This window comes from Melanerpes formicivorus, unplaced genomic scaffold (assembly GCF_026170545.1).
Source record: "Melanerpes formicivorus ecotype bairdi unplaced genomic scaffold, bMelFor1.0.p_v2 SCAF_12, whole genome shotgun sequence".
Lineage (NCBI taxonomy): Eukaryota > Metazoa > Chordata > Aves > Piciformes > Picidae > Melanerpes > Melanerpes formicivorus.
The window spans coordinates 19009877-19029578 of NW_027142364.1; the positions used below are offsets into that span (position 1 = coordinate 19009877).

General features: G+C 40.6%; 1 long non-coding RNA gene across 1 annotated transcript in view; it reads left to right on the forward strand.

The window, feature by feature from the left end:
• Window positions 1-15498, forward strand: part of LOC137444713 (uncharacterized) — a 33739-nt gene extending 18241 nt beyond the window's left edge. Inside the window, exon 5 of the long non-coding RNA XR_010988226.1 lies at window positions 15390-15498. This is a non-coding gene — a long non-coding RNA (uncharacterized lncRNA). The remainder of the gene's footprint in view (window positions 1-15389) is intronic.
• The last annotated feature ends 4204 nt before the right edge of the window (window positions 15499-19702 follow it).

Consider the following 19702-nt stretch of genomic DNA (forward strand, 5'->3'; position numbering starts at 1 on the left):
CAAATATACTTATCCAGATTAGAAGTGAGACCAATCTGCAGATACTTAATTAGCAATGCAGCTATATTCATTCTTATTATCAATTAGCCATGTTTAGTACAATGGCCATTTGTATAGCTCCTCAGAAAAACTGTCTACAGCAGATATTCCAAAAAATGCATGAGACTTTGGCCAAACAAAGCCAGATGAGAGCAGTCAACAGCAATGCAGTATTGACAAGCCCTAGGTTCAGGAGGAGACTTGACAGGGTGCTTGGTTACATGGGTTAGTTGATTAGGTGGCGTTGGATGATAGGTTGGACGCCATGATCTTGAAGGTCTCTTCCAACCTGGTTTATTCTATTCTATTCTATTCTATTCTATTCCAGGAATGTATGTCAGTGATTTTGCCTTTCTAAACTTGTTGTATGAGTACTGTGATGAGCAACAGGACTCTTTCAGGATTTTTACCTTTTTCCTTGAAGTGTTGTCACTTCATCCTTGAATAACACCGTTGTAGATACTAGAAGCATGTCTTTAATGTTTATTCACAAATGGTGAGGAAAGAGGAAGAGGGATTGCAATACCCATGATTTTTCTAGATTTGATTTTTGACCCAGATGGAAAATGTGCCCTTGCTGCATACAGTTCTGATCCTTCTCAAGAAAATGGCAAGTTAGCCTACATAGTCTCCTACAGACTCTGGAAAGTGTATTTTGTTAGCTACAGAGTCAGTTTAACTGAATAATGGTCTGGACTTGGAAAGAGAGGGCAGTGTAATACTGAATCATCTCCATTAGCGGTAGGTATTATTCTTGTCCAGGGGATTCTGTGCCAAGGAAACTCTTCCCTTCACAACCTGCCATAGCCCTGCTTTTCTGGGCTTGTTTTCTGCTCTAATTTCACCTTCCCCTTGGTCAAAACTCTGCCTCTTGGAGCAGCAAAATTCAATTGTTCAGAAAGCTTAAATCACCTTAAATGGAATTAAAATGGCCTAAACTAACTATGTATAAAGGAAGGTTGACCTCTCTGTACTAGAATACTCTTTTATCTGAAAGTTATTTGTCTTATTTCTGCAGATGTTAGAAGTTACTGATTAAAGACCAGTGATTCTCAAGCCAGTCATGGGACTATTTGCTGTTTTTCTTCCTATCCATATTTCACAATTCTGTAATTTCATCTAGGTCTATTGAATATGTAAATTTTGCTCTCAGGTTGCTAAGTTTTATCACCTGTTTGGTTGTCAATATTTCTTTGTTCTGTTGTCCTGGGACTGTCTTAATGATCAAAGAAAAGAGCATTTCTTCTCATAATCTGTCTTAATCTTTGGTTTTTTTCCCCAGTGCATTAGCAAATAGCATTATGTACTGTGTTCTGAGTATTATTTGGAAAAAAATAATACATCTGACTAGCTGCATGGGTAAAAGAAGTATTATACTGTGATTGTGTTTATGCCCCTTTTCATAAATAGATGCATGCCCCAAGGATCAGTGCTGGGTCCCATGGTCTTTAATATCTTTATTATGATCTGGATGAGGGCATCGAGTCCATCATCAGTAAATTTACAGCTGACAGCAAACTGGGGGCAGGTGTTGATCTGCTGGAGGTTAGAGGGGCTTTGTAGAGGGACTTCGACAGGCTGGACAGATGGGCAGAATCCAGCGGTATGAGATTTAACACATCCAAGTGCCGGGTTCTGCACATTGGCCACAACAACCCCATGCAGTGCTACAGGCTGGGGTCAGAGTGGCTGGAGAGCGGCAGGGCAGGGAGGGACCGGGGGTACTGGTCGATGGTAGGCTGAAGATGAGCCTGCAGTGTGCTCAGGGGGCCAAGAGGGCCAATGGCATCCTGGCCTGCATCAGGAACAGTGTGGCCAGCAGGAGCAGGGAGGTCACTCTGCCCCTGTACACTGCACTGGTTAGGCCACACCTTGAGTCCAGTTCTGGGCCCCTCAGTTTAGGAAGGATGTTGATTTGCTGGAACATGTCCAGAGAAGGGCAACAAAGTTGGTGAGAGGCCTCGAGCACAAGCCCTATGAGGAGATGCTGGGGGAGCTGAGGTTGATTAGCCTGGAGAAGAGGAGGCTCAGGGGAGACCTTATTGCTGTCTACAACTACCTATAGGGAGGTTGTAGACAGGTGGGGGCTGGTTTCATCTCCCAGGCGACCAGCACCAGAAAATGAGCACACAGACTCAAGCTGCTCCAGGGGAGGTTCAGACTGTATCTTAGGAGGAAATTCTACAGAGAGAGAGTGATTGCCCATTGGAATGTGCTGCCCGGGGAGGTGGCGGAGTCACCATCATTGGAGTTATTTAGGAGGAGACTTGATAGGGTGCTTGGTTTAGTGGATTAGGTGGTGTTGGATGATAGGTTGGACATGATGATCTTGAAGGTCTCTTCCAACCTGGTCTGGTCTATTCTATTCTCTAAATATGTACAATGACTAAGGGAATATCTATGTGTGTTAGTTTTCAGAAAAAGTATGTCTCATACATGAGAATTTTGAATTTGTTAATGTATGCCAACAAAAGAAACTTTATTCTAAAAGCTGTCCTCTTTTTGTCTTTGCATACAAGGCATGCTTCATTATTTGCAAATAATACATAATGGAATAATATTTTCCTAACAGCTTTGAACTTCATTAGCTGTCAATAGGCTTTGGCCCAACTGTCAGTGACAGAAATATGCAGGTATAATGCTAAATAATTTTGGATAGTTTGAAAAATAAGAGTATTGTCATGGGCAACCTGTGAATAGAATAAAATACTGAATGCAGTAACTCCTTCACTTGCTAGAAATTATCTCAGTTATTTTTAGTGCCAGGCCACGTTTGATTTGCACATATATATGACTTAATGGAACAGCTCAGGTGCTTAACATGATGCATAAGATTAAGTGCTTCACTGGCTCAGGACCCTGTTTGATGGTACCTTGTCCTCTGGGCTGTGCTAATTCATTTTCTGGATGATTACAGTGGCCTATAAGAAGTGTGAAATTGCTTTCCATTTGGAATTTTCTACCTGTGATAGCAGTGTATGCATCTTTTGAAGGTTATCTGTCCAGGATTCATCATCTGTGGTGCAGTGAGATTCTTCTCCCCATATTTATTTCATGAATCACAATTTATATATATATATATATATATATATTTTTTAGCTCTCTTCAGGGCTGAACAGAAGCAGTAGTTTTCTGTGTCATTTTCTTGGGTTCTTGAAATCACTTTTCAAGCTGGGACATATTTTGAGGGGTTTCTGCCAAATCAGTTCTTACACAGCGCTTGTACAAGTTTGCTTAAGCATTTACTATTAGTGGCATTACAATGGGTTTATCTTTGACTCTTTAGTTGGGGTATACAATGAGTTCATTTCTTTATCCCATTACTGAGGCTATGTAAAACTATCGTGATACCTTAAATTCTAAATGGATTTATTTGTCAAAGCCTAGAAACTTCACCCTTATCATCTTTGTCTCAGGCTATTCCAGGCTGTCTAAAAGGCTGAGAAAAGGAAGAGTAAAGGGGGACATACTCCCACCACCCCTAATAGTTTTTCTGATACATGACACAGGTTCTGTTCTGTTTCTTGGCACAACAATCCTTTCCCAAATGTACCAGATGACATGCAAAGCGTGCTGCTGCCCTTGGAGAAGGAGGATCAGGACCAAAACTTGTTTTGTACTCCACACCAGTGCCTAGAGGTAATAAAAGTTTCTCTGTTTATGTCTTGGAGGAGTTGTGAGGTGGTCAGAAAGGGATATGTTTTTTTTGAGAAGGGAGCTTCATTTCTGAGTGTCCTTACAGGAAGTTAATATGTGTGCATGTTGGCTTTTACAAGGAGTCATACTTCAGCATTCTCTAGCCATCTTACTAGGTCAAATTAAAGAAGCCTGTGAGAAAAGGCCCGTATTCAGTGTGGTGGTTTGCATTTGGAGAATATCATGACTCTCAGTCGGTGGCCTGTCTTTGTATTAAGGAAAAATCAGATGTATGCCCTTCTACTGTATACTTCTGGATTAAGATGTTTATTTTGCTTAGAGAAAGGAATTCTTCTACAAGGGGAATAAATGGTCTGCAGATCAATGAGAAAGCACTGGAGAAGTGTTTTTTCTTCCAGCTGGCCTGCTTGCTGGGAAACAAGAATGGGGTTTGCTAATTCCAGTCTCACTAGCTCTTTGAAATGAGCAGAATAACACAGGAGTTTAGTACATGCTGTGGAGAGCCTACCTAATGTGTGAAAACCTCTATTGCCTGCAGTCTGTGTCGAAGAGCAGTTGAACTTCTGTCTTCCAAAACTACATCTGAATCCTAAATGGCACCACATTTTGGATCTATAGTCTCAAATGATTTAAATCTTTTATGGTCATTATCTTTCTGGTATTTGTGTCTAAATCAAAGTAGAACCTTGAGCCTGTTTATCTGCAGAGAAAACTGCAGGTGTGGATTTCTTCCCCAATCTATTTAACACTTTTCACATTCAAATAATATGATTCTTTAGAGTGGATTATTCTTAATTGTACCTTCTTGCACAGCTTCGTAACCTTCCAAGTTTTCCTATAGGAAAATTATATGTCTTTAGTTTCAGATTCTCACTTTGCCTTTTATTCCTTTCATTTTCTGCTCACACAATCAGTCAAACATGCTAGACAGCACCAGCTGTCTCCAAAGAATCTAACTGCTTCTCAGTGCTCAGTAGGAGATCAGCTGCAGACCAAGAGTAACAGGAAATACATTATTTATGTACTCCACTCCTTCTGAGCTGGCAGCCCCCAGAATTCTGGGAGGTGTAGATTGTATTGTATTTTCCACATCCCAGTGTAAATTGCAATGCACTTCTAGTAAACATTCTGGAAGTCTTGAAAACATTTACTTGATTGGATCTTCTCCACCTTTTTCTCTTTAATTTCTCCCCTTTCTTCCCATTTTACTCTCTTCTAAATAGGTTATTTATGCTACTTAACAAAAACTAAAGTTGAAAAGTATTTGCTTTATGTTGCTGTCTATTTATGTCCTCAGTTTAAAAGATTAAAAGAAAAAAAAAGGGGGTGGGGGTTTCTTACTGCAGACATCCCTATGACAATCCTAAGAGATTGTCAGCTCTGCTAGTAATGGCCATGAGCTATGGCACTCTTTTCAGATATATTGACTGGAGCAATGTGTGTACAAATATATTTTGACTTGTACTAGATATGTACTATAAAACCAGAACCAAAAAAAATCCTCTGCATGTGTTAAATATCAATTTCATTTGTTCAATTCAGCCTAATCTGCTTAGTCTTTTATTATAAACAGAATAAACACTTATACCACACTTGCCCTCCTTGTTAAAACCTAGTGCAGAGCCTACATAAAGCTTCAGGCATATCAAATCCTTGTTTTACTTTTTTTAAAGAGCAAAAAGACAGAGCTCCTAGCTGTTGCTTATTCAGACTGAACAGACTACCCCACACACCTGTAATTGCATAACCTCTAATGTAATGGGTGGCATGATTTGTTTGAGCACATTGGTGAAGCATTAGATTGTACTGTGGGAGAGGAATTAAAGCAGTTTCTGATGTAATTCCAGCATGAGACATAAAATATATTACAGGAAGATCATTTTCTGACAACGGTTGGATCAGTTTCTGCAGCGGTGTGAGGAAAGCACGTTTGGGTTTCGAGTTTTAGTATGCAATGATCTTGATGGGCTGTTTATGCAGTTCAACTATACTGCTCACAAATGACAAGTTTGTACAACAGGCTGCTGCTTTTCTGTGCTATGCAAGAAGATTAAAAAGCTTTATCTGCCACACACAGGGAGAGCTGCTTCTTCTCCTCTTTAAAAAACATTTTGGAGTATGGCAGTCAAAGATATGCAAGACAGGTCTCTGTCTACTCAGTTTGTGAGTTATGCTTTCTGAGTTTTTAGAATAATGACAAGACTAATCTAACCTTTTGAATATAAAAGCATATTTCTAGTTCTCTTGTCTGTGGAAGCAGTCCTCAAAATATAAATGTTATGTTGATGTTTTCTCTTCGGTTTCTTTTTCTTGTTCTTTATTTTCTCCATGTCTTGATCGATGTCTTTTCTCTCTACCATGTTACACTCTTCCCTTTTGGACAGTTTGGGTCAGCTTGCCCAGCTGTGTCCCCTCCAAGATCTTGCCCACTCCTCAGTGTACTCTTGGAGTAGAGAAATGTTGGATAAGCATAGGCTGGGTGCTTGTATGGATCCTTCAGAAAAATAACACACTCAATTCCACCAGAGCTATTTCTGTCACAAAGGAGATGGGAAAGATGTCAGAGATGAGTGTTGTTTGCAGATCAGAAGGTTATATCTGTGAAAAACAAGCACAAAATAACTAGTTTTCACCTCCAGCATCTGTGCAGAGCAAGAACCCATGATCTTGTTGGAAGGCCTCCTCTTTCCCAAGCTTGCTTTTTTCCCTCTTATGCAGTCAATGTTATGTAAGAATGATATTTTAATCTTGATTTTGAGAATGTCATTCATACTGAGCATCAATGAATAAATTTCCTTGCTTTCAGACATATTCTTCCATCTGGAAAATTGGTTTATAGTCTTGGTTTACATTTTCTTCTGAAAGAATGTCTTTCCCAGCTGCATGCTATCGGAATATCTAGATGTGGACTACCTTGACAACAGAAGTGCTGACACCTCCTGCAAGTTCTCAAAGCCAATTTTCAGACAATTAAAAAAAGGATGAAAAGAATTTCATTTTATAAAGATCTTGTGAAGTTTCTACTTTACTTCTTGCACCAGAAGGCATGACTTGAGGGTTTTTCTTTCCTGTATATCTGACAATTAATATTGAAAGAATTTAGAGGAACAATCCCTGAGTCATGGACAATTTTTATTTAATGTAAAATTAAATATGAAATTTGATTATTTTAAACTTTAAAAAAGAATTTTAACTGATTTTTCTTCCTCAAATGCCTTTCTATGGGGTTTTTTGACTGTAATTGTTTTTTTCTATTGGATGTATTTTAACATTTTTCCATTCACAGATTTTTTTTTGGTATTGTTGTCGATAAAAATGTTCTCCAACTCCCTTAGTTGGTTTAAAGAGCAAATCCTTGAAAATCTTTATCAGGGAGCTCCATGTCTCTGAAGTGCCACTTCATCACACATTCTGTCAGGAAGTTCACTCTGGGAAATAAAAATGGATAAAAATGTACTTCAGGAATAAATACATTTTTATGCTGGGGTTTAAGAGTAAACCAGCCCTGGTTCTGGCCTTGGTTAACCATTTGGATTTCAGTAATGGAAACTTTCCACACTGCCATTGTTCTCCCATTTACAAATGCCAAGAGAATCATGAGAGCACGAGGGCATCAAAATATTTCAGTTATGTTATAGAGACATTGATATCACCATCATTGGAGGTGTTCAGGAGGAGACTTGATGGGGTGCTTGGTGCCATGGTTTAGTTGTTTAGGTGGGTTGGATTGGTTGATGGGTTGGATGCGATGATCTTGAAGGTCTCTTCCAACCTGGTCTGGTCTGTTCTGTTCTATATAGATTGCTGTTCATCAGGAGATCACATGAAGTGAATTCTTGACCCTTCAGTGATGGAGCAAAGGTTGGACTAGATGATCTTCGAAGTATCTTCCAACCAGATATATTCTGTGATTCTTTGACAAAGATTTGTCTCCAGGGCTAAAAGTGTATAGGATTTTCAACAAATTACAGCTGCTGTTGAATGAATGTGTCACAAAAACTATTGTTTCTTGCTTTAGGAAGTAGAAATATTAGAAAATGTGGACGATTAGCTACAGTTCTGCTTTAGAGAAAGGCACTGGCTGTCATGTGTGGAAGTTTCTCTTCCCTAAGTTGGCCCATGCAAAAAAGTCCTCATTTGCTGGTGAACTGCTGCTGGGTACTCATGTTGCTGACATCAAAACCTGCTATGGGGAAGGCTTGGAGTAAAGTGAAGTTGTTGTTATTTGTTACCAGGAAAATTCAGTCTCAGGAGGAGACTCAGGGGTGACCTTACTGCTCTCTACAACTACCTGAAGGGGGGTTGTAGACAAGCAGAGGTTGGTCTCTTCTCCCAGGCAGCCAGCGCCAGAACAAGAAGACACAGTCTCAGGCTGCGCCAGGGAAGGTTCAGGCTGGAGGTCAGGAGGAAGTTTTACACAGAGAGAGTGATTGCACACTGGAATGGGCTGCCCAGGGAGGTGGAGTTGCCATCACTGGAGGTGTTCAGGAGGAGACTTGACAGGGTGCTTGGTTGTATGGGTTAGTTGATTAGGTGGTGTTGGATGATAGGTTGGACGTGATGATCTTGAAGGTCTCTTCCAACCTGGTCTGGTCTGGTCTGGTCTATTCCATTCTATTCTAACTATCATCAATCTGCATTCAGAAAGGTGTGTTGTGGGGTGTTTTGCTTTGTCTTTCTCTGTTCTTCTTCTAAGAATAGATCTGAGTCCAGCTATTGCATGGTACAAATCCAAGCCTACCTAAATATAATCTGATTTTTATTTTTCTCTATTTATGTGCATACAATTGGAATAAAGTTATGTTTGAGGAATTTTAAAGACATTTTCTTATTTATGATAATTAAACATTTAGTTGTATATCTTACATGGGAACTAACCTCAGGTGGCTCAGTTGGTAGCACACAAGACCCTTAATGGGAAGGTCGTGAGTTCAAGCCTGCAGTGGGCAGTGGTGTCCTCCCTACTCTAGTCAGGAGGTCTGTGGTCACAGGTTGGACTCGATGATCTTTGAGGTCCCTTCCAACCTTAGGAGTACTGAATACTGAATATCATGCTGCCTGCAAGCACCGTGATAAGTCTGGAAATGAGGAGCAAACTCCTCATTCTGTATCTCCTGGCAACATTTCAGTGAGCCATTTGGGTTAAGAAATACTAATAAAATCTGAACAGGAGACTGATTCTTTGCTCTACAGAGAGTTACCTGACAGGGTTGTGATTTGGTTGGAACTTGGCTCAGGTGGTAGTGTATAAGACCTTTAATGGGAAGGTCATGAGTTTAAGGCTGCAGTGGGCAGTAGTGTCCTTCCTACTCTAGTCATGAGGTCTGTGGTGACAGGTTGGACTCGATGATCTTTAAGGTCTCTTCCAACCTTAGTGATACTGAATACTAAATGCTTGACTTAGGATATACATTATGGTACTTTTGAAGTTTGCAATAGCAGTGAATGTCTTAGACAGTGATTGACACTTATTGCTGTTAAGTATATGACAGGAGCTATATCTATAAAGATTTTTTGCATTCTGAGGAGCTCAGTGTAATCAAATAATGCAGGTGTAAGAAAAGAAAAAGAATGAAGAAATTCAGTAATGAAAACTAGGAAGGCGATGAAGTAGCAATCAAAATTATAAACATTTCCATTTGTTTTTCAGTTATAACTGGTTGTACAAGTTCTAAGTTTCAAACTGATTTTATATCTTTGAAGATAGTAGAAACTTGAACTTTACGTCAGGAGGTGAACACTGGTTTATTCTGAGTGGCAAATTCTCACTCTAACAGGACAGATAGAAATGGATGCGAATTAAATTGCTTATATAAAACAAATCTATTTACATCCAAAATATGTCGCATCCAGTTGTATTTTGTTACCCTTTTAAAATATAACACCCCATTGTAATGCACAATGCGGTGTAAATCAAGTGGAGACTGACATGGTATGCCATATCTTAGTGTTGTTTAAATATTATGCCTGAGATACTTTACAGAAAAGTGGTGTCAGCAAAATTGTTCCTCAGCCCCTTCAGTTGTCTTTACACTTCAAAGAGCAGATGTTCGGTTTTTCTGATGAGTTGAGAAATATCACTGGCTGCGTTCACAGAAAAATAATCTTGAAGAAGGAACCTAATCATTAAGATATATATTGGGTGCAGCATCCATTTTTCATTTATCTACTCAGTTTTTATTGCAAATTTTGTAACTCATGATAAGCAGTGCCAGAATAATGCATGCAATCACACAGTGGGAATTGATTTTTGTATTACTGTGAACTGCTGACTTCAATTTGTTTCCCTTTAATTTGGAACTTCTACAGAAAGAAAAAAAAAGAAAAAGCAAAGAAAAGTAAAAAGCATACTTAGCATGGACAGTGAAATGGATCTAGTAAAACTGAGGTGTGGTGCTTACAGATTTTGTTGTGTATTCAGATAGAGGACTAGGCAAGTGGGCAATTTGCCCACACACTAGCAGTACCTCCTGCAGCCTGGTTTGTGCCTTTGGAAGTATAACTCATTTGCCCAAGGAGGTATAAATCTACCTCACTTTTATTGTTGATAGATCCCTATAAAGAAATGATTAAATAGTACCTTCCTTTGTGAATAATTTGTCTTCATTTATTTTCTATTCAGTGACAGGAGGAGGAAGGTAGAATACAAATTTATGTATGTTTTCTTTATAATAATCTGTGATTAAACTATATAAAAGTATATGGAGTTGATATGAAACCTTTTATTTATAAAAGGCTTAAAAGAAATAATTGGGCTACTGAGAGGCCTAATTAAGCATTTTTCTATATTCTGGCACACAGAAGAATTGATGTGACAGAGATAAGCATGGTGCCACATAAGGCATATAAGAACATAGCGCTGCACCTTTCTGCTTCCTAGTCACTTTTTTTCCTATTTATCAGAGTAAGAAGAATAATTAATTTCATGTTGTTGTAATTTCAGCTTGACAAGGATGTTATTTCAGGAAATAACATTTCACCATCTCAAGCCTTTATGAGCAAAGTGAGATTTTATTGAAAATAAACTCATGATACTTGTAAGAGTAATCCTTGATAACGCTGAGACTATCATGATCATATGAATAGTATAAGTTTATATCGAATAAAGTTTATTCAGACTGGATTGTAGAATATATGAGCTATGAATAATGGCATAGAAAGGGCTATAAAAGTTGAACTTTACAGGAGAGCACATTTGAGAATAGTTGTGTCAGTGCTATAAGGCAACTGTATTTGTGATGTGTCTCATTTTTGCCAAGGCAAAGAACGAGCATAAGGCTCAGTTTTGCTTATATTGCTAACAGTATTACACTTAGGGTTTTCTAATCTCTGAAAGCATGCAGCATTCGCTATTAGATCTTTAATAACTATTATATGATTGAGAAATACAGTTCCAGATGTGCCCTGAGTTTTGAAACGTCTACCATCGCATGGTTTAAAACCTCCGTTGGATGTTCTTTCAGGAAGTTAACTGGCAGATGAGGTTGCTAACTGGCAGATGAGGTTGCTAAAACCCCTCTCTATTATATTTCAAAAGTCCTGGCAGTCTGGTGAAGTCCCCACAGACTGGAAAAGGGGAAACATTGCCCCCATCTTCAAAAAGGGCAAGAAGGAGGAACCAGGGAACTACAGGCCAGTCAGTCTCACCTCTGTGCCTGGAAAGATCATGGAACAGATCCTCCTGGAGTCACTACTCGCTCAAAAGAATAGTGAAGAGGTGATTGGGAACAGTCAGCATGGCTTTGCCAAGGGCAAATCCTGCCTGACCAACCTGGTGGCCTTCTATGAGCAGGTGACAAAATTAATAGACGAGGGGCGAGCAACTGATGTCGTTTACCTGGACCTGAGCAAAGCCTTCGACACTGTCCCGCACCACATCCTGGTCTCCAAACTGGTGACACATGGGTTTGATTGGTGGACCACTAGATGGATAAGGAACTGGCTTGATGGCCGCACCCAAAGAGTGGCTGTCAATGGCTCCATGTCCCAGTGGAGGCCAGTGACAAGTGGAGTCCCTCAGGGATCAGTCCTGGGACCTATCTTATTCAACATCTTTGTGGGGGACATGGACAGTGGCATTGAGTGCACCCTCAGCAAGTTTGCTGATGACACCAAGCTGTGTGGTGCAGCAGACACGCTGGAGGGAAGGGAGGCCATCCAGAGGGACCTTGACAGGCTGGAGAGGTGGGCACAGGCCAACCTCATGAAGTTCAATAAGAGCAAGTGCAGGGTCCTGCATCTGGGTCGAGGCAATCCCAGGCACAAATACAGGCTAGGCAGTGACTGGCTGGAGGGTAGCCCTGAGGAGAGAGACTTGGGGGTGCTGGTGGACAAAAAGCTCAACAGGAGCTCTCAATGTGCACTTGCAGCCCGCAAAGCCAATCAGATCCTGGGCTGCATCAGGAGAAGTGTGGCTAGCAGGTCGAGGGAGGTGATCCTCCCCCTCTACTCAGCCCTGGTGAGACCCCACCTGGAGTACTGTGTCCAGTTCTGGAGCCCCTATTACAAGAGGGATGTGGAGGTGCTGGAACGTGTCCAGAGAAGGGCCACGAGGATGATCAGAGGGCTGGAGCACCTCTCCTATGAGGACAGACTGAAGGAGTTGGGGCTGTACAGTCTGCAGAAGAGAAGGCTCCAAGGTGACCTAATTGTCGCCTTCCAGTATCTGAAGGGGGCCTACAGGAAGGCTGAGGAAGGACTTCTCAGGATCTCAGGTAGTGATAGGACTAGGGGGAATGGAATGAAGCTGGAGGTGGGGAGATTCAGGCTGGATGTGAGGAGGAGGTTCTTCACCATGAGAGTGGTGAAACCCTGGAAGGGGTTGTCCAGGGAGGTGGTCGAGGCCCCGTCCCTGGAGGTGTTTAAGACCAGGCTGGATGAGGCTCTGTCCAGCCTGCTCTAGTGTGGGGTGTCCCTGCCCATGGCAGGGGGGTTGGAACTGGATGATCCTTGTGGTCCCTTCCAACCCTGAATGAAACTATGAAACTATGAAACTATGAAACTAAGTCCATTATGTCAGCTAGCAGCTTTTTGGGCAGCCGTGGTAACAGAAGGCTTTTGAGTTCAGAACATTTTCTTTCCCTGCTTTGCCACAAAAAAAAAAAACTCAACTGTTTGTTCTGTTTCTAAGCAGAGAGTAATGCTGTTCTAGCGACTAAAAAGAAATTATGGAAGTTGACACAAATCCTGATGGCCATAAGTGATAGACTGCATAAATTCTCTACACATGAATTTATGATGGACAATGTGTTCCTCACATGAGTAATTAAACCAATTAAAAGCAAGTTCCAACTTCAGATGTGCAGTTGTCTGTTAGAGGAAAAGTCCCATGTAATACTCTTGGGATAGTTTGAGACTTACATTCACAATTCTTAATACATTTGGTAGAAAATATCTGTCAAGAATATTAAGGAAAGTGTGGTTCTAAAGATTGGAACCCACAGTCTGAAATTACTTTGTAATATTTTAAAAGAATATCCAGAGTTGCTTGATTCTCATCCTTTTCTTTGATCATCTGTAGATATTTTCTTGGTCTCTTCCTCTGACTTCCAAGTCCTTTCACAGTTCACACTGCTGGTTGGAGATGTGACAGTTCTAAAGTTTTTTTATCTCCTCCTTAGCTGTCGACAGAAATGCTTTATTTCTTATTCACTGAAATTTGAAGAAACTTGTGCATTCTTCTGCACACTGCCATCAGCCTGCAATTCTTGTCACTTTGACCAGAAAGCAGATCAAAACCACAATCCTTTCTGTCTGCTAAACACACCCACACAAAAATGTGAAAAGAAACTTTTATTTCATTACTGCTTTTCATGAACAACTTCAATCTCCATATATGTGCTTCATCAAATTCCATTCCAGATTGCTAAACAGAATGCCTTTCTGTATCTATTCTTTCAGGCTGATCACTTGTTCTTTTGAATATTTTTTCCTTTGATTACATTATTCTTTCATCATGTAGTCTATGCTTCCAGTGCTCTGTTGATCTTTCTGTATGTGTCCCTGTTTCTGCCTGTGTCTACGGCTAAGTAGAGCACTGTGCCTTGTCTTCACAATGCTCTTTGAATAGTTTTTAAGTGGGTTTTACTTTTCTTTACTCTTCACCCACTAGTTCTTTCATCTTTATTTTCCAGGTATGTAACTGTGGATACCTTCAAACAATCCTCTAATTGCATTATTTCATCCTGGTTAGGGTGTCAATTGCTCAGAACAATGCTATGTAGGATGTGGTTTTGAGTACTGTGGTAGCAGTGAAGAGGGTAATGGTCACATTCTGCATGATATCAGGACATACTAATTTTATGATGTTGAACAAGGATAGCAGTGTCTGTTTCTTGGCATTACCTTAACTGTCAATATATGGAAAGAATTATTTCATGAGTTTCACCAAATAGAACTATAAACCTAACTATGGTGGTAACTGAGAAAACATAAAAGTTTAGCAGGTTTGGCATGGAGCTGTTCATAAATACATGCAAATGGTCCATTTCTGCTCAGAAGAAAAAGCCATTTTACAGTTCGATCAATCAGATTAGTATACCCTAAAAAGTACAAAAATATGACAAGCTGAGAGTTTGGTGGGTTATTTTTTTATTCTCAGAAACCATTTCTGCAGTGTCCAAGACACTGTTGAGGACCAAGGTGAGAAGAAAGTTCTGGCCTGCATTAAGAACAGTGTGGCCAGCAGGAGCAGGGAGGTCATTCTGCCCCTGTACACTGCACTGGTTAGGCCACACCTCGAGTACTGTGTCCAGTTCTGGGCCCCTCAGTTTAGGAAGGATGTTGACTTGCTGGAACGAGTCCAGAGAAGGGCAACGAAGTTAGTGAGGGGTTTGGAACACAAGCCCTATGAGGAGAGACTGAGGGAGCTGGGGCTGCTCAGCCTGGAGAGGAGGAGACTCAGGGGTGATCTTCTTGTTCTCTACAACTACCTGAAGGGGGGTTGTAAACAGGCAGAGGTTGGTCTCTTCTCCCAGGCAGCCAGCACCAGAACAAGAGGACACAGTCTCAGGCTGCGCCAGGGGAAGTTCAGGCTGGAGGTCAGGAGGAAGTTTTACACAGAGAGAGTGATTGCCCATTGGAATGGGCTGCCCAGGGAGGTGGTGGAGTCACCATCACTGGAGGTGTTCAGGAGGAGACTTGACAGGGTGCTTGGTTACATGGGTTAGTTGATTAGGTGGTGTTGGATGATAGGTTGGACGCGATGATCTTGAAGGTCCCTTCCAACCTGGTTTATTCTATTCTATTCTATTCTTCACAGAGAGAGTGGTTAGCCATTGGAATGGGCTGCCTAGGGAGGTGGTGGAGTCACCATCCCTGGAGGTGTTCAAGAGGGGATTGGACGTGGCACTTGGTGCCATGGTTTAGTCATGAGGTCTGTGGTGGCAGGTTGGACTTGATGATCTTTGAGGTCTCTTCCAACCTTGGTGATTCTGTGATATTATTTATCAGAAATCACAAATTATGAATACTGAGAATTCTCCTCCGGAGCTAGAGGCAGACAGTCAACTGTCCTGGTTGACTATGGATTTGACTGTATATCATCCTTTGACTGCAAGTTGTTGTTTTTTTTTTTTTCCTGAAATCACATCAGGAGAAGTAGTTTTCACAGATAATTCATTGCCATTTCCACTTGTGTGTAGTGGGTATGCTGAGGCTGTTACTGTGCTCATTCAGTGTGTACTTACCTGTAGGACCGGAGGAGACAGAACGTGTGCCCTGTACTGAGACTGCTGAACTCTTCTGCTCCAGTTTATAGAATGCACTTGGCAGTGGGCTCCGCTCCAACAGCCAGGGAGCAGCTCTGCTGTAAGTCCTGTATTTCATGTATAAATAAGTGCGACATTTTCTCATTACTGCGGGGTTATTCAGGTTGGTTTGCTCTCAGGATGAGATTATGGTGATGCAATTTATAAGGAAAATGCATCGCTGCTGCATTCAGCTTTTGAATCTGTGCAAAATTCTTCCATTACTTCACTAACATCTGCAGTGAGAAAATAATAGTTTGGTGGGGTTTGACCTTCAGATTTAATCGATTTCTAGATGAAACTCAAGGTATTGATCAGAACGTGTAATTTGGTACATTTTGAGGCCAGCATACCACATTAATTTCCTCTCTGATTGTGGTATATTAACCACAGCAGAAGTTTGCAAAGGCAGTTGGCTGGAACTTTCATAGAATTAGTGAAAGAAGGGTCCAGAGATTTCTATACATTATTTTTGCATGAGATTTGAGGGTTGAAACTTGTTTATCAGTCCTAGGTTCATGATGAGCCATGATAAATATTAACAAGAAGCAGGAGTTGGATTTAGTAATTCCTTGGCTTCATCCACTGTATTTTGCTAAGAGAGTTGGCTACAACGTGAGCTGAGATGGATAATTTGCATTAGGCTGTGTTTCTAACAGGACAGGATTCTAAAAGACATTCTCAATGGTTGGTTTGTTTTGTTTGTTGTGTTTTGGGTATTTTTTTCTCCCTAATTTTTCGTGCCCTATTCCCCTTAAAGTGTTATGTTGGTTAGCTACATGTTACCTTCAATAGACTTCTGGTATTAGCTGAGCAGATAATTAGCAGAGCAGTTTCAGTTATCTGCTATTTTTCTGTGATTCTAGCAAAATTTCCACTGTATTTGTGTCCACTGTTTGTGTCTTGGTTGCTTTGTATGCTTTTTAAACCATCTCTTACAATACCAAAAGTGAAAACTGTTTTTTTCTGATCACAGAACATAGCAATTCAAACATCCAGCACATCTTTTTAATCATCATTATTTTTCACTATACATTGTTTTTATAAGCTTTTATTAGAGCACACGCCAGGCAGCTGGTCTTTTGACTCCTATTTTAGGGCTAATAATATTGATTTATATGTGGATTTGGGGAAAAATCTGTCAGTAAATTGGGCTCTAGAGTATGGAATTCGTTCTTCATCTGTGCACTCATTACACTATATTATGAAAGTCCAGAATGTGGCTCTTTGGAACAGCGATGTCAGATATTAGAAGCTAGTATCAAAATAGATGAGTTGGTTGAATAATTAGGTTCATAATAATTCTGTTTCTAATATTGCTTGGCATAGTAATATCAAAAAGCTCTCCCTGCACTGAAGAAATTAACTAAAGGTCAAGTTTCGGCAGTTGGCATTTGGGTTCCTTTACCAATTCCTTCTCATTGAAATATATGTTTACTGGGTTTAATGTGAAGTAATGACATTACCAGAGAGCTAACGTATCCAGAAAGCTAGCAGGGAGTCTACAGACAATTTGTTCTATTTAAAATATAACTGGGAAAGAAAAAATGGAGAATATCCTGAAGTCCTTTAAAAATTTCATGATCATGTTCTCCTATCACCCTTGAAATTAAGTAGTAGTCTTTAAAGTCTTAAATGTATTGTTTTAATTGTCTGGAAAGAAAGAGAGATGCTTTTCTACTAGACTAATGGCTATCAAGTGTGGTTTCCATCTTATTTTTTCTTCTCATGCATTAGGAAACTGTGGGTTATTTGCAATTATTTGTTTGGGGTTTTTTTTTCAGAAAGATTGCACATAATTATTTCTTTCTAAAGTTCTGTGGATATTAAAGCATACTTACATAAAATTGGAAATGCTGAGGGTAATGCATTGGCCAATACATTGGCCAGAGGAAAATAAGGTACTAAATTAAATGAGGACTTGGTAATGACCTGGAAAACTAAGACTTTAGACTATAAATCATTCTTTTCACTATGACCCTGAATATATATACACCTTTCTGATGTCAGAAAAGCTGAAGTCAGAAAAAGAAATTAAAATGTCCTTGTGCCACAGCTAATCAAAATAAGATTAAAAAAAAAAAACACTACAAACTTTATTTCATTGAACATCACAGTCTCAGGCTGCGCCAGGCGGGGTTTAGGTTGGATGTTGGGAAGAAGTTCTATACAGAGAGAGTGATTGCCCATTGGAATGGGCTGCCCAGGGAGGTGGTGGAGTCACCATCGTTGGAGGTGTTCAGGAGGAGACTTGATGGGGTGCTTGATGCCATGGTTTAGTTGTTTAGGTGGGTTGGATTGGTTGATGGGTTGGACGCGATGATCTTGAAGGTCTCTTCCAACCTGGTTTATTCTGTTCTATTCTATGAAGCCTATCAGTAAATCACTAAAGAGATATTAGAAATGCGTCATAGTTTTAACATTAAGGTTAGGTTATATACAGTAGATTCAAACTTGATCTTTTCTTCTCTGTTTAATCATATCTATCAGTAGCTCTTTCTTTCACAGGGTGTTCACTAACAGTTTAAAAAGCCATAGCTACCTTCAAAGGGAGGGATGTGCAGCTTATTGTAATTTTCTTATTGACTGCATATTTTGTCTTGTGGAGACTTATTTTAATTTTCTCACTGACCTCCATATCCTGCTAGTGTTTTCAAAACCTTCAGAGAAGGTAAAAAGATAAAATCAAGCCTTTTGTGAAACAATTCTTTCCTAATGTTGAGAGCTGGAATTTAGGTTGTAATTATATAGCTGTCTCTTCTGCAGCAGAGTATTGAAATTGTGTTCAACTACCAGGGTTGTGCACATTAAGTAATGTTCCATAGTTTAAAGCTGCAGCATTTACATTAATTCATTGCTCTCATGTTTTTTCCTTCCCTAATGATACAGACTTTCAGGGGTAACCTCTTTTCATGGCTTGGCTTTTATACTTGAAAAGAAATTTTGATAACAGAGAATTGCCTTTTCAACATGATCAGTAAAGCTAAGACAAAATTACTTATGGATCATGTCATTTGGTCCTCTCTGCTTGACTGTTTTACCATGTCTTAAAAGTGCCATGAGTAGACTGAGACATTCATCAGTGAAGAGTAAGTGTAAGCACCTCATGTGTAAGCTGGCACCTGGTAGGAACTGCTCATGGCTGAATTTCACAGTATTACTGAGATCTAGAATGGATAACCTCCTGCAGATAATTCATTTAGAGAGGATCCTGGGCTGCATCAGGAGAAGTGTGGCTAGCAGGTCAAGGGAGGTGATCCTCCCCCTCTACTCAGCCCTGGTGAGACCCCACCTGGAGTACTGTGTCCAGTTCTGGAGCCCCTATTACAAGAGGGATGTGGAGGTGCTGGAACGTGTCCAGAGAAGGGCCACAAGGATGAGCAGAGGGCTGGAACACCTCTCCTATGAGGACAGACTGAAGGAGTTGGGGCTCTTCAGTCTGCAGAAGAGAAGGCTCCCAGGTGACCTAATTGTGGCCTTCCAGTATCTGAAGGGGGCCTACAGGAAGGCTGGGGAAGGACTTCTCAGGATCTCAGGTAGTGATAGGACTAGGGGGAATGGAATGCATCTGGAGGTGGGGAGATTCAGGCTAGATGTGAGGAGGAAGTTCTTCACCATGAGAGTGGTGAAACCCTGGAATGTGTTGTCCAAGGAGGTGGTTGAGACCCCGTCCCTGGGGGTGTTTAAGAGCAAGCTGGATGAGGCTCTGGCCAGCCTGATCTAGTGTAGGGTGTCCCTGCCCATGGCAGGGGGGTTGGAACTAGATGATCCTTGTGGTCCCTTCCAACCCTGAATGAAACTATGAAACTATGAACCTTCTGTCTAATATTTATCCCATATCTGGGGCTAAACTGTAGCAGCTGCTTTAACATGCAATGACCCCTACCTAGCAGAGAAGGGGAGCCAGGGAAAGAAGAGACCCATGGATTGAAATAAAAAAGTAATGAATGTAATGAAGCTGGCAAACTAATACTAATGCAAATATAAAGTATACAAAGTTATATTCAGAATATAAAGCCTCCACAATAAACAAGAAAGAAAGCCCTGGGAGAAGGAGGAGCCCAAACAGGAGGTCTTCTGTCACCATTGAGCTTCCCTGTTTATCATGAGCATGAAGTTTTTATGGTCTGGGATACATCTGTGAGCCAACCTAAGTCAGCTGTCCTGGCTGACTTGAAACTGCTAATGGCCTGAAGACCATGACCGGCCTAGAATTCTGTCCCAGCAAAATAAAGACACCTTCTTTATGGTGTTCAAGA